This window comes from Abramis brama, assembly GCF_963993115.1.
Source record: "Abramis brama genome assembly, chromosome: 19".
NCBI classification, from domain to species: domain Eukaryota; kingdom Metazoa; phylum Chordata; class Actinopteri; order Cypriniformes; family Leuciscidae; genus Abramis; species Abramis brama.
Window position 1 is genome coordinate 25,147,036 of NC_139981.1, and position 13,540 is coordinate 25,160,575.

Consider the following 13,540-nt stretch of genomic DNA (forward strand, 5'->3'; position numbering starts at 1 on the left):
TTCTAGCATGTTTAGAACTCAATGGCATTTTTAACATGTTGCTAGAACGGCATCAACGTGTTAAACATGACACTTCCTGTTACCAGTAGGTGGCGCTATAACTATAACTGAACATTCTCATGTAGATGTGATCAGACCATGACTCTTATCAAAAGTGTGAAGTTTGGGGCAGATTGGACATTCCATGCCTGAGTTACAGCAAATTCCTATTTAATTGCAATAATAGCATGCGTTAGCACTTAGCTAAGAGTTTGCTAGCATGTTTTAGCATGTTTCTAGTATGTTGTTAGCATGTTTAACACTTGCTGGCACTTTTTTATATGTTATTAGGAGTCCATAACAGTGTTAAACATGTCACTTCCTGTTGCCAGCAGGTGGCGCTATGACTGTAACTGAATATAAACATGGTCATGTGTTCAGGACAGAACGCTAATCAAAAGTGTGAAGTTTGGGGCAGTTTGGACATTCCATGCCTGTGTTACAGCAAATTAATATTTAATTGCAGTAATATCATTCTTTAGCACTTAGCTAAGTGTTTGCTAGTATGTTTCAGCATGTCTCTACTATGTTGGTAGGATGTTTAGCACCTACTGGCATTTTTTTATATGTTATTAGGAATCAAGAACAGTGTTAAACGTCACTTCCTGTTGCCAGCAGGTGGCGCTATGACTATAACTAAATATGAGCATGGACATGTGTTCAAGAGATAACTCTTATCAAACGTGTGAAGTTTGGGGTAGATTGTACATTGCCTTCTTGAGTAACAACAAAGTCCTGTTTCATTGAATTAGCATACTTTAGCATTTAGCTAAGTATTGCTAGCATGTTTTAACATGTTTCTAGCATGTTTAGAAGTCAATGGCATTTTTAACATGTTGCTAGAACGGCATCAACGTGTTAAACATGTCACTTCCTGTTGCCAGTAGGTGGTGCTATTACTATAACTGAATTTGAGCAGAGACATGTGTTCAGGCCATGATTCTTATCAAACATGTGAAGTTTGGGGCAGATTGGACATTCCATGCCTGAGTTACAGCAAATTCCTATTTAATTGCAGTAATAGCATGCTTTAACACTTAGCTAAGTGTTTGCTAGCATGTTTCTAGTATGTTGCTAACCTGTTTAGCACTTGCTGGCTCTTTTTTATATGTTATTAGGAGACCACAACACTGTTAAACATGTCACTTCCTGCTGACAGCAGGTGGCGCTATTACTATAACTGAACATTCTCATGTAGATGTGTTCAGGCCATGACTCTTATCAAAAGTGTGAAGTTTGGGGCAGATTGGACATTCCATGCCTGAGTTACAGCAAATTCCTATTTAATTGCAGCAATAGCATGCTTTAGCACTTAGCTAAGTGTTTGCTAGCATGTTTTAGCATGTTTCTAGTATGTTGTTAGCATGTTTAGCACTTGCTGGCACTTTTTTAATATGTTTTTATATGTCCAAAACAGTGTTTAACATGTCACTTCCTGTTGCCAGCAGGTGGCACTATGACTGTAACTGAATATGAGCATGGTCATGTGTTCAGGACAGAACGTTTATTAAAAGTGTGAAGTTTGGCGCAGATTGGACATTGCCTTCTTGAGTAACAACAACATCCTGTTTCATTGAATTAGCATGCTTTAGCACTTAGCTAAGTATTGCTAGCATGTTTTAACATGTTTCTAGCATGTTTAGAAGTCAATGGCATTTTTATCATGTTGCTAGAATGGCATCAACGTGTTAAACATGACACTTCCTGTTACCAGTAGGTGGCGCTATTACTATAACTGAATATTCTCATGTAGATGTGTTCAGGACAGAACGCTTATCAAAAGTGTGAAGTTTGGGGCAGATTGGACATTCCATGCCTGAGTTACAGCAAATTCCTATTTAATTGCAATAATAACATGTTTAGCACTTAGCTAAGAGTTTGCTAGCATGTTTTAGCATGCTTCTAGTATGTTGTTAGCATGTTTAGCACTTGCTGGCACTTTTTTATATGTTATTAGGAGTCCATAACAGTGTTAAACATGTCACTTCCTGTTGCCAGCAGGTGGCGCTATGACTATAACTGAATATAAGCATGGTCATGTGTTCAGGACAGAACTCTTATCAAACGTGTGAAGTTTGGGGCAGATTGGACATTCCATGCCTGAGTTACAGCAACTTCCTGTTTCATGGCGAAACATCGAAATTTGTCAGGCCGCCGAGGACCCGCCCTTCGACGAAAACTCAAGATCTTCGCAATTTAACGTCGCAAAGGCCTTAAGATTACACTCACCAAATTTGAAGATGATCAGATTAAAACTGTAGGAGGAGTTCGTTAAAGTACGAGGCCTGAAAATGGCAAAAACTGCACAAAAATCTGAGAGGAAGTTCAAAATGTCTGACTTCCTGTTGTGTTTAGGGCTATGCTCCAAGAGACTTTTTTGTAGGTATTAGGTCATTACATGTATGTACCGAATTTCGTGCACGTACGTGGAACGTTGCGGGAGGCGCACTCCGTTGAACTTTTATAGGTGGCGCTATCGAGCCATTTTGCCCCGTCCAATTCTGAAACCTTTATCAGATGTAAATTTTCGCCAGTTCTGACGCGTGTGCAAAGTTTTGTGAGTTTTCGAGCATGTTTAGGCCCTCAAAAATGCAATTAAATGCGGAGAAGAATAATAATAATAATAATAATAATAAACAGAGCAATTCCAAGAGGGTCCTCACACCATCGGTGCTCGGGCCCTAATAATAATAAACAGAGCAATTCCAAGAGGGTCCTCACACCATCGGTGCTCGGGCCCTAATAATAATAATAAACAGAGCAATTCCAAGAGGGTCCTCACACCATCGGTGCTCGGGCCCTAATTAAAGCTGCAAGCAGCGATGAAAGGGCCCTCGCACCCGTGTCATCAACACTCGGTGGCTTTAGGAAGACAGAGCATGGTTGGGAAATGTACATTTAAGGAGGTATATATAGTAAGAGTATGTCAAAGTCAGTTACAAAATGTTTTGTATAATGGTGATAATAGCATGCTTCATGACTCAGCTAAGTGTTGCTAGCATGTTTAGTCTGTTTCTAGCATGCTTAGTACACAATAATTATGTGGTTAGTACTGCATTACTGTGTTAACCATGTCAGTTTCTGTTGCCAGTAGGTTGCGTTATGACTATAACTGAATATGAGCATGGATGTGTGTTCAGGACAGAAATCTTATCAAACGTGTGAAGTTTGGTGCAAATTGGACATTGCCTTCTTGAGTAACAACAAAGTCATGTTTCATTGAATTAGCATTCTTTAGCACTTAGCTAAGCATTGTTAGCATGTTTTAACATGTTTCTAGCATGTTTAGAACTCAATGGCATTTTTAACATGTTGCTAGAACGGCATCAACGTGTTAAACATGTCACTTCCTGTTGCCAGTAGGTGGCGCTATTACTATAACTGAACATTCTCATGTAGATGTGTTCAGGCCATGACTCTTATCAAAAGTGTGAAGTTTGGGGCAGATTGGACATTCCATGCCTGAATTACAGCAAATTCCTATTTAATTGCAATAATAGCATGCTTTAGTCACTTAGCTAAGAGTTTGCTAGCATGTTTTAGCATGTTTCTAGTATGTTGTTAGCATGTTTAACACTTGCTGGCACTTTTTTATATGTTATTAGGAGTCCATAACAGTGTTAAACATGTCACTTCCTGTTGCCAGCAGGTGGCGCTATGACTGTAACTGAATATAAGCATGGTCATGTGTTCAGGACAGAACGCTTATCAAAAGTGTGAAGTTTGGGGCAGATTGGACATTCCATGCCTGAGTTACAGCAAATTCATATTTAATTGCAGTAATATCATTCTTTAGCACTTAGCTAAGTGTTTGCTAGTATGTTTTAGCATGTCTCTAGTATGTTGGTAGGATGTTTAGCACCTACTGGCATTTTTTTATATGTTATTAGGAGTCAAGAACAGTGTTAAACGTCACTTCCTGTTGCCAGCAGGTGGCGCTATGACTATAACTAAATATGAGCATGGACATGTGTTCAAGAGATAACTCTTATCAAACGTGTGAAGTTTGGGGTAGATTGTACATTGCCTTCTTGAGTAACAACAAAGTCCTGTTTCATTGAATTAGCATGCTTTAGCACTTAGCTAAGTATTGCTAGCATGTTTTAACATGTTTCTAGCATGTTTAGAACTCAATGGCATTTTTAACATGTTGCTAGAACGGCATCAACGTGTTAAACATGTCACTTCCTGTTGCCAGTAGGTGGCGCTATTACTATAACTGAATTTGAGCATAGACATGTGTTCAGGCCATAATTCTTATCAAACGTGTGAAGTTTGGGGCAGATTGGACATTCCATGCCTGAGTTACAGCAAATTCCTATTTAATTGCAGTAATAGCATGCTTTAGCACTTAGCTAAGTGTTTGCTTGCATGTTTTAGCTTCTAGTATGTTGTTAGCATGTTTAGCACTTGATGGCACTTTTTTATATGTTATCAGGAGTCCACAACAGTGTTTAACATGTCACTTCCTGTTGCCAGCAGGTGGCGCTATAAATGTAACTGAATATGAGCATGGTCATGTGTTCAGGACAGAACGTTTATTAAAAGTGTGAAGTTTGGCGCAGATTGGACATTGCCTTCTTGAGTAACAACAACATCCTGTTTCATTGAATTAGCATGCTTTAGCACTTAGCTAAGTATTGCTAGCATTTTTTAACATGTTTCTAGCATGTTTAGAAGTCAATGGCATTTTTAACATGTTGCTAGAATGGCATCAACGTGTTAAACATGACACTTCCTGTTACCAGTAGGTGGCGCTATTACTATAACTGAATATTCTCATGTAGATGTGTTCAGGACAGAACGCTTATCAAAAGTGTGAAGTTTGGGGCAGATTGGACATTCCATGCCTGAGTTACAGCAAATTCCTATTTAATTGCAATAATAGCATGCTTTAGCACTTAGCTAAGAGTTTGCTAGCATGTTTTAGTATGCTTCTAGTATGTTGTTAGCATGTTTAGCACTTGCTGGCACTTTTTTATATGTTATTAGGAGTCCATAACAGTGTTAAACATGTCACTTCCTGTTGCCAGCAGGTGGCGCTATGACTATAACTGAATATGAGCATGGTCATGTGTTCAGGACAGAACTCTTATCAAACGTGTGAAGTTTGGGGCAGATTGGACATTCCATGCCTGAGTTACAGCAACTTCCTGTTTCATGGCGAAACATTGAAATTTGTCAGGCCGCCGAGGACCCGTCCTTCGACGAAAACTCAAGATCTTCGCAATTTAACGTCGCAAAGGCCTTAAGATTACACTCACCAAATTTGAAGATGATCAGATTAAAACTGTAGGAGGAGTTCGTTAAAGTACGAGGCCTGAAAATGGCAAAAACTGCACAAAAATCTGAGAGGAAGTTCAAAATGGCTGACTTCCTGTTGTGTTTAGGGCTATGCTCCAAGAGACTTTTTTGTAGGTATTAGGTCATTACATGTATGTTCCGAATTTCGTGCATGTACGTGGAACGTTGCGGGAGGCGCACTCCGTTGAACTTTTATAGGTGGCGCTATCGAGCCATTTTGCCCCGTCCAATTCTGAAACCTATATCAGATGTAAATTTTCGCCAGTTCTGACGCGTGTGCAAAGTTTTGTGAGTTTTCGAGCATGTTTAGGCCCTCAAAAATGCAATTAAATGCGGAGAAGAATAATAATAATAATAATTAAAGCTGCAAGCAGCGATGAAAGGGCCCTCGCACCCATGCCATCAACACTCGGTGGCTTTAGGAAGACAGAGCATGGTTGGGAAATGTACATTTAAGGAGGTATATATAGTAAGAGTATGTCAAAGTCAGTTACAAAATGTTTTGTATAATGGTGATAATAGCATGCTTCATGACTCAGCTAAGTGTTGCTAGCATGTTTAGTCTGTTTCTAGCATGCTTAGTACACAATAATTATGTGGTTAGTACTGCATTACTGTGTTAACCATGTCAGTTTCTGTTGCCAGTAGGTGGCGTTATGACTATAACTGAATATGACCATGGATGTGTGTTCAGGACAGAACTCTTATCAAACGTGTGAAGTTTGGTGCAAATTGGACATTGCCTTCTTGAGTAACAACAAAGTCATGTTTCATTGAATTAGCATTCTTTAGCACTTAGCTAAGCATTGTTAGCATGTTTTAACATGTTTCTAGCATGTTTAGAACTCAATGGCATTTTTAACATGTTGCTAGAACGGCATCAAAGTGTTAAACATGTCACTTCCTGTTGCCAGTAGGTGGCGCTATTACTATAACTGAATTTGAGCATAGACATGTGTTCAGGCCATGATTCTTATCAAATGTGTGAAGTTTGGGGCAGATTGGACATTCCATGCCTGAGTTACAGCAAATTCCTATTTAATTGCAATAATAGCATGCTTTAGCACTTAGCTAAGAGTTTGCTAGCATGTTTTAGCATGTTTGTAGTATGTTGTTAGCATGTTTAGCACTTGCTGGCACTTTTTTATATGTTATTAGGAGTCCATAACAGTGTTAAACATGTCACTTCCTGTTGCCAGCAGGTGGCGCTATGACTGTAACTGAATATAAGGATGGTCATGTGTTCAGGACAGAACGCTTATCAAAAGTGTGAAGTTTGGGGCAGATTGGACATTCCATGCCTGAGTTACAGCAAATTCATATTTAATTGCAGTAATATCATTCTTTAGCACTTAGCTAAGTGTTTGCTAGTATGTTTTAGCATGTCTCTAGTATGTTGGTAGGATGTTTAGCACCTACTGGCATTTTTTTATATGTTATTAGGAGTCAAGAACAGTGTTAAACGTCAATTCCTGTTGCCAGCAGGTGGCGCTATGACTATAACTAAATATGAGCATGGACATGTGTTCAAGAGATAACTCTTATCAAACGTGTGAAGTTTGGGGTAGATTGTACATTGCCTTCTTGAGTAACAACAAAGTCCTGTTTCATTGAATTAGCATGCTTTAGCACTTAGCTAAGTATTGCTAGCATGTTTTAACATGTTTCTAGCATGTATAGAACTCAATGGCATTTTTAACATGTTGCTAGAACGGCATCAAAGTGTTAAACATGTCACTTCCTGTTGCCAGTAGGTGGCGCTATTACTATAACTGAATTTGAGCATAGACATGTGTTCAGGCCATGATTCTTATCAAATGTGTGAAGTTTGGGGCAGATTGGACATTCCATGCCTGAGTTACAGCAAATTCCTATTTAATTGCAGTAATAGCATGCTTTAGCACTTAGCTAAGTGTTTGCTAGCATGTTTCTAGTATGTTGCTAACCTGTTTAGCACTTGCTGGCTCTTTTTTATATGTTATTAGGAGACCACAAGAGTGTTAAACATGTCACTTCCTGTTGAAAGCAGGTGGCGCTATTACTATAACTGAATATTCTCATGTAGATGTGTTCAGGCCATGACTCTTATCAAACGTGTGAAGTTTGGGGCAGATTGGACATTCCATGCCTGTGTTACAGCAAATTCCTATTTAATTGCAGCAATAGCATGCTTTAGCACTTAGCTAAGTGTTTGCTAGCATGTTTTAGCACGTTTCTAGTATGTTGTTAGCATGTTTAGCACTTGCTGTCACTTTTTTTATATGTTTTTATATGTCCACAACAGTGTTTAACATGTCACTTCCTGTTGCCAGCAGGTGGCGCTATGACTGTAACTGAATATGAGCATGGTCATGTGTTTAGGACAGAACGTTTATTAAAAGTGTGAAGTTTGGGGCAGATTGGACATTGCCTTCTTGAGTAACAACAACATCCTGTTTCATTGAATTAGCATGCTTTAGCACTTAGCTAAGTATTGCTAGCATGTTTTAACATGTTTCTAGCATGTTTAGAAGTCAATGGCATTTTTAACATGTTGCTAGAATGGCATCAACGTGTTAAACATGACACTTCCTGTTACCAGTAGGTGGCGCTATTACTATAACTGAATATTCTCATGTAGATGTGTTCAGGACAGAACGCTTATCAAAAGTGTGAAGTTTGGGGCAGATTGGACATTCCATGCCTGAGTTACAGCAAATTCCTATTTAATTGCAATAATAGCATGCTTTAGCACTTAGCTAAGAGTTTGCTAGCATGTTTTAGCATGCTTCTAGTATGTTGTTAGCATGTTTAGCACTTGCTGGCACTTTTTTATATGTTATTAGGAGTCCATAACAGTGTTAAACATGTCACTTCCTGTTGCCAGCAGGTGGCGCTATGACTATAACTGAATATGAGCATGGTCATGTGTTCAGGACAGAACTCTTATCAAAAGTGTGAAGTTTGGGGCAGATTGGACATTCCATGCCTGAGTTACAGCAACTTCCTGTTTCATGGCGAAACATCGAAATTTGTCAGGCCGCCGAGGACCCGCACTTCGACGAAAACTCAAGATCTTCGCAATTTAACGTCGCAAAGACCTGAAGATTACACTCACCAAATTTGAAGATGATCAGATTAAAACTGTAGGAGGAGTTCGTTAAAGTACGAGGCCTGAAAATGGCAAAAACTGCACAAAAATCTGAGAGGAAGTTCAAAATGGCTGACTTCCTGTTGTGTTTAGGGCTACGCTCCAAGAGACTTTTTTGTAGGTATTAGGTAATTACATGTATGTACCGAATTTCGTGCACGTACGTGGAACGATGCGGGAGGCGCACTCCGTTGAACTTTTATAGGTGGCGCTATCGAGCCATTTTGCCCCGTCCAATTCTGAAACCTATATCAGATGTAAATTTTCGCCAGTTCTGACGTGTGTGCAAAGTTTCGTGAGTTTTCGAGCATGTTTAGGCCCTCAAAAATGCAATTCAATGCGGAGAAGAATAATAATAATAATAATAATAATAATAATAAACAGAGCAATTCCAAGAGGGTCCTCACACCATCGGTGCTCGGGCCCTAATAAACAGAGCAATTCCAAGAGGGTCCTCACACCATCGGTGCTCGGGCCCTAATAAACAGAGCAATTCCAAGAGGGTCCTCACACCATCGGTGCTCGGGCCCTAATAATAAACAGAGCAATTCCAAGAGGGTCCTCACACCATCGGTGCTCGGGCCCTAATAATAATAATAATAAACAGAGCAATTCCAAGAGGGTCCTCACACCATCGGTGCTCGGGCCCTAATAATAATAATAATAATAAACAGAGCAATTCCAAGAGGGTCCTCACACCATCGGTGCTCGGGCCCTAAATATAGCTGCGAGCAGCGATTACGGGCCCAAGCCGGTGGCACCGCCACCCCGTTGCCTTTAGTTACCTAAAGGCACCGGGGTGGCGGCGCCACCGGCTTTGGCCCTTCATCGCTGCTCGCAGCTATATTTATATATAAATATATATATATTTATATATAAATATATATATATATATATATATATATATATATATATATATATATATATATATAAAAGACAGAAACCTTATTACCTTATTCTGATTTTATGATACACTCAAAATATTCCACAACAAATCTTTTAAATTTAATGTAAAAATAAAAACGAAAGTAAGCACTGTTGGGCTCACGTAACCCTCTCATTAGAATCAAAATGTTTCAGCATTTGCGATGTATTTGGATGCTAAACTATTCTTTATTATAGGCTTTGTTCTTCACTCGTGTTCCAATATCGACGAAAAAAATCATCCTCTTCACACGCGCAAAAATGTGCTTGAAACATCACAGTGGAGCGGTGCTTACTGTGAATGTACGAATTGTACTACTGACTATTTAGAGCAGTGTAATTTTTATATGTTAGGTTAACTATTTTATTATTATATTTTATTAAGGCTATAATGAACAGGCTGCGATGTCAAGATTGCAATGCTGGAATGTGTGTGTGTGTGTGTCTGTGTGTGTGTGTGTGTGTGTGTGTGTGTGTGTGTATGTGTTCATCTTTTCCTATCCCGGTGGGGACTTCAACCTGAATGCACACAGACTCATGGGGACTCATGTCACAGTGGGGACCTAAATAGATGTCCCCATGGGTAAACAAGTTTATAAATCATACAGAATGAGTTTTTTTGGAAATGTAAAAATGCAGAAAGTTTTCTGGGATAGGTAGGTTTAGGGGTAGGGTTAGTGTGAGGAGATAGAATATACAGTTTGTACAGTATAAAAACCATTAAGTCTATGGAGAGTCCCCACAAAGATAGTAAACCGTGTGTGTGTGTGTGGCGTGGGCGCGATTGAACAGTGGACACATAAAAACATACTCCGTCATTATACAGGACGACATTCAAACTGCAAAGTGTTAACTTATATTTGTGTACAGTCACAATAAAACACAACATTGTGCTTTTGTAAAATAATTCCAAGCAATCCACCCCCCGAAAGGTGCTAATTTTAAAATGAAACTAAAATGCTCATGGCTTCCATAGGAATTCATTTGAAACGCTCGCTCAACCACTATCAATGTCAGTGCGGACGAGCATATTTTACTTTCGTTTTTAAGTTGGCGATTCAAAAGCCCCCAGCGGTGTCACACATAGATTAACCAGTGGTAAAATATTCTCAACGTCACAAACCTAGTATATTTTTATGTAGATACAATAGGCCTACCTGATTTTGAACACAAGAGGGCAGTATAGCCCTATGTATGACTTGACTTTTATGGGACTAAATAGTACAATTACTATTTTTAAACTTATAAATAATTATTAAATTGAAAAAAAGAATAAAATGGGTTTAGTTGTGATATTTGTATACTTTTATATAGAAATAAATGTTTTTTAATTACATTTTTAGAAGATGAGGCTTTTAGTTTCCTTTTTGTACATTACTTTAGTCCCTCACTATAGCAAAACCGTTTGAGATGTTTAATATCCGTTCACAATTTAGCATCTTTAATGTATTTTCATCATTTTGAAAAAGTTTGGTGTGAATAAAATAAACCAGTTAGGAAGAGTAGCTAAAAACTCAGAGTCTGAAATATCCAAAAAATCCACATTCAAACCAAAATATCTGACTTCCTTTTGCTCTGAGCTAATGACTGTAAATTAGAAAGTTGTCTGACTCGATGAGACCAATATATATACTGATTTTTGGAACTGTTGGTAAAACTAACCCCCCCACTTTTGTCAAAAGCATGTTGAAAGTGACACACTTCCTGCTGCCAGTTGGTGGCGCTATAACTTTGGCTCACAATAGTTACATCCATCTGATCAGCCTCTTACCACGAACACACTGGTGAAGTTTCATGAAGATCAGTTAATGTATGCAGAAGTTATACCACTTCGTGTTTCTCTTTTCTCGCCATAATTTCGTTTCCTCGCCACGGCCAAACCGTTCGAGATATCAAAAATCCGTCCGCAATTTAGAATCCTCAATGTCTTGACTTCATGCACACCGAGTTTGATGGGGATTGGATGAATTCTCTAGGAGGAGTACTCCGCATTCCACAGCAAGCGTTTTCCAAACAACCCATAATAGCCGACTTCCTGTTGGGCTGGCGTAAAACTTGACCGGGGGAAAGTTGTTCGGCCCGATGAGATCTATATGTGTACCGAGTTTCATATTAATTCATGCAAGCGTGTTTGATCTATGGACCAAGTTTTGGGACCCCTTTCAAGGGGGCGCTGTTGAGCCCCCCTGCCACGCCCGGGTACCAGCTTCAGCCCGTCCCTGATGGCAGGGGGTTCTGACTTGTGTGCAAAGTTTCAAGAGTTTTTGAGCATGTTAAGGACCCCAAAAGCCCCTGAAACCTTGATTAACAATACAAAAGCAATAGTCAAATCCCCCCTCCCCTCACACACACAGAGACACAGAGAGAGGGAGAGAAAATTCTTCAGAAAATCCACATTCAAACCAAAATATCTCTCTTCCTGTTGGTCGGAGATATATCATGTAAATTAGAAAGTTGTCCGTCTTGATGAGAACAATACACATACCAAGTTTTGTTGCTGTTGATAAAACTAACCCCCCCACTTATGACTAAAGGTGGCGCTACTGAGCCCCTCACCACGCCCGTTTCTGAAACTTTGCACATGTCTACGGGCTAATAAATGTGATGTGTCTGTCGAGTTTCATGCAATTTCAAGTATGTTAAGAGTCTCAAAAGCATAAAAAAAGAATATTAAAGTTTGATGCGTTGCCACGGCAACAGTATCTAAGATATCAATAATCATTTCACAGGTTTACATCTGCCGTGTGTCTACATTCTACACATAAAGTTTGAAGCAAATCTGGTAAAAATAAGACAGTGATTTCAAAGCATTTTAATAGTGATGTACTTCCTGCTGCCTGTTGGTGGCGCTATAACTTTGACTCACAATAGTCACATCTGTGCGATCGGCCTCTTACAACGAACACACTGCTGAAGTTTCATCAAGATCAGTTAATGTATGCAGAAGTTATAACACACTTCCTGTTTAATTTTTTCGCCATAAATTCGTTTCCTCGCCACGGCCAAACCGTTCGAGATATCAAAAATCCGTCCGCAATTTAGCATCCTCAATGTCTTGACTTCATGCTGACCGAGTTTGGAGGAGATTGGATGAATTCTCTAGGAGGAGTACATTAAATTCCACAGCATGCGTTTCCAAACAACCCTAAATAGCCGACTTCCTGTTGGGCTGGCGTAAAACTTAGAGCACGAAAGTTGTTCGGCCTGATGAGATCTATATGTGTACCGAGTTTCATATTATTACATGCAAGCGTGTTTGATTTATGGACACGTGTTCGGATCCCGTTCCAGGGGGCGCTGTCGAGCCCCCCTGCCACGCCCGGGTACCAGCTTCAGCCCAGCCCTGATGGCCGCGGGTTCTGACCTGTGTGCAAAGTTTCAAGAGTTTTCGAGCATGTTAAGGGCCCCAAAAGTGCCCGAAAGGTTGACAAAATAATAATAATAATAATAAATATATATATATATATATATATATATATATAAATATAGCTGCGAGCAGCGATTACGGGCCCAAGCCGGTGGCACCGCAACCCCGGTGCCTTTAGTTACCTAAAGGCACCGGGGTGGCGGTGCCCCCGGCTTTGGCCCTTCATCGCTGCTCGCAGCTATATATATATATATATATATATATATATATATATATATATATATATATATCTTTAATGTATTTTTATCATGTTGAAAAAGTTTGGTGTGAATAAAATAAACCACTTAGGAGGAGTAGCTAAAGTCTGACATATCCAAAAAATCCACATTCAAACCAAAATATCTGACTTCCTGTTGCTCGGAGCTAATGACTGTAAATTAGAAAGTTGTCCGGCTTGATGAGAACAATATAGGTACTGATTTTTGTAACTGTGGGTAAAAGTAACCCCCCCACTTTTGTCAAAAACATTTTTAAAGTGACACACTTCCTGCTGCCAGTTGGTGGCGCTATAACTTTGACTCACAATAGTTACATCCATCTGATCATCTTGAACGAGTTTCATATTATTACATGCAAGCGTGTTTGAAATATGGACCAAGTTTTCGGACCCCGTTCAAGGGGGCGCTGTCGAGCCCCCCTGCCACGCCCAGGTACCATCTTCAGTCCGGCCCTGATGGCCGCAGGTTCTGACCTGTGTGAAAAGTTTCAAGAGTTTT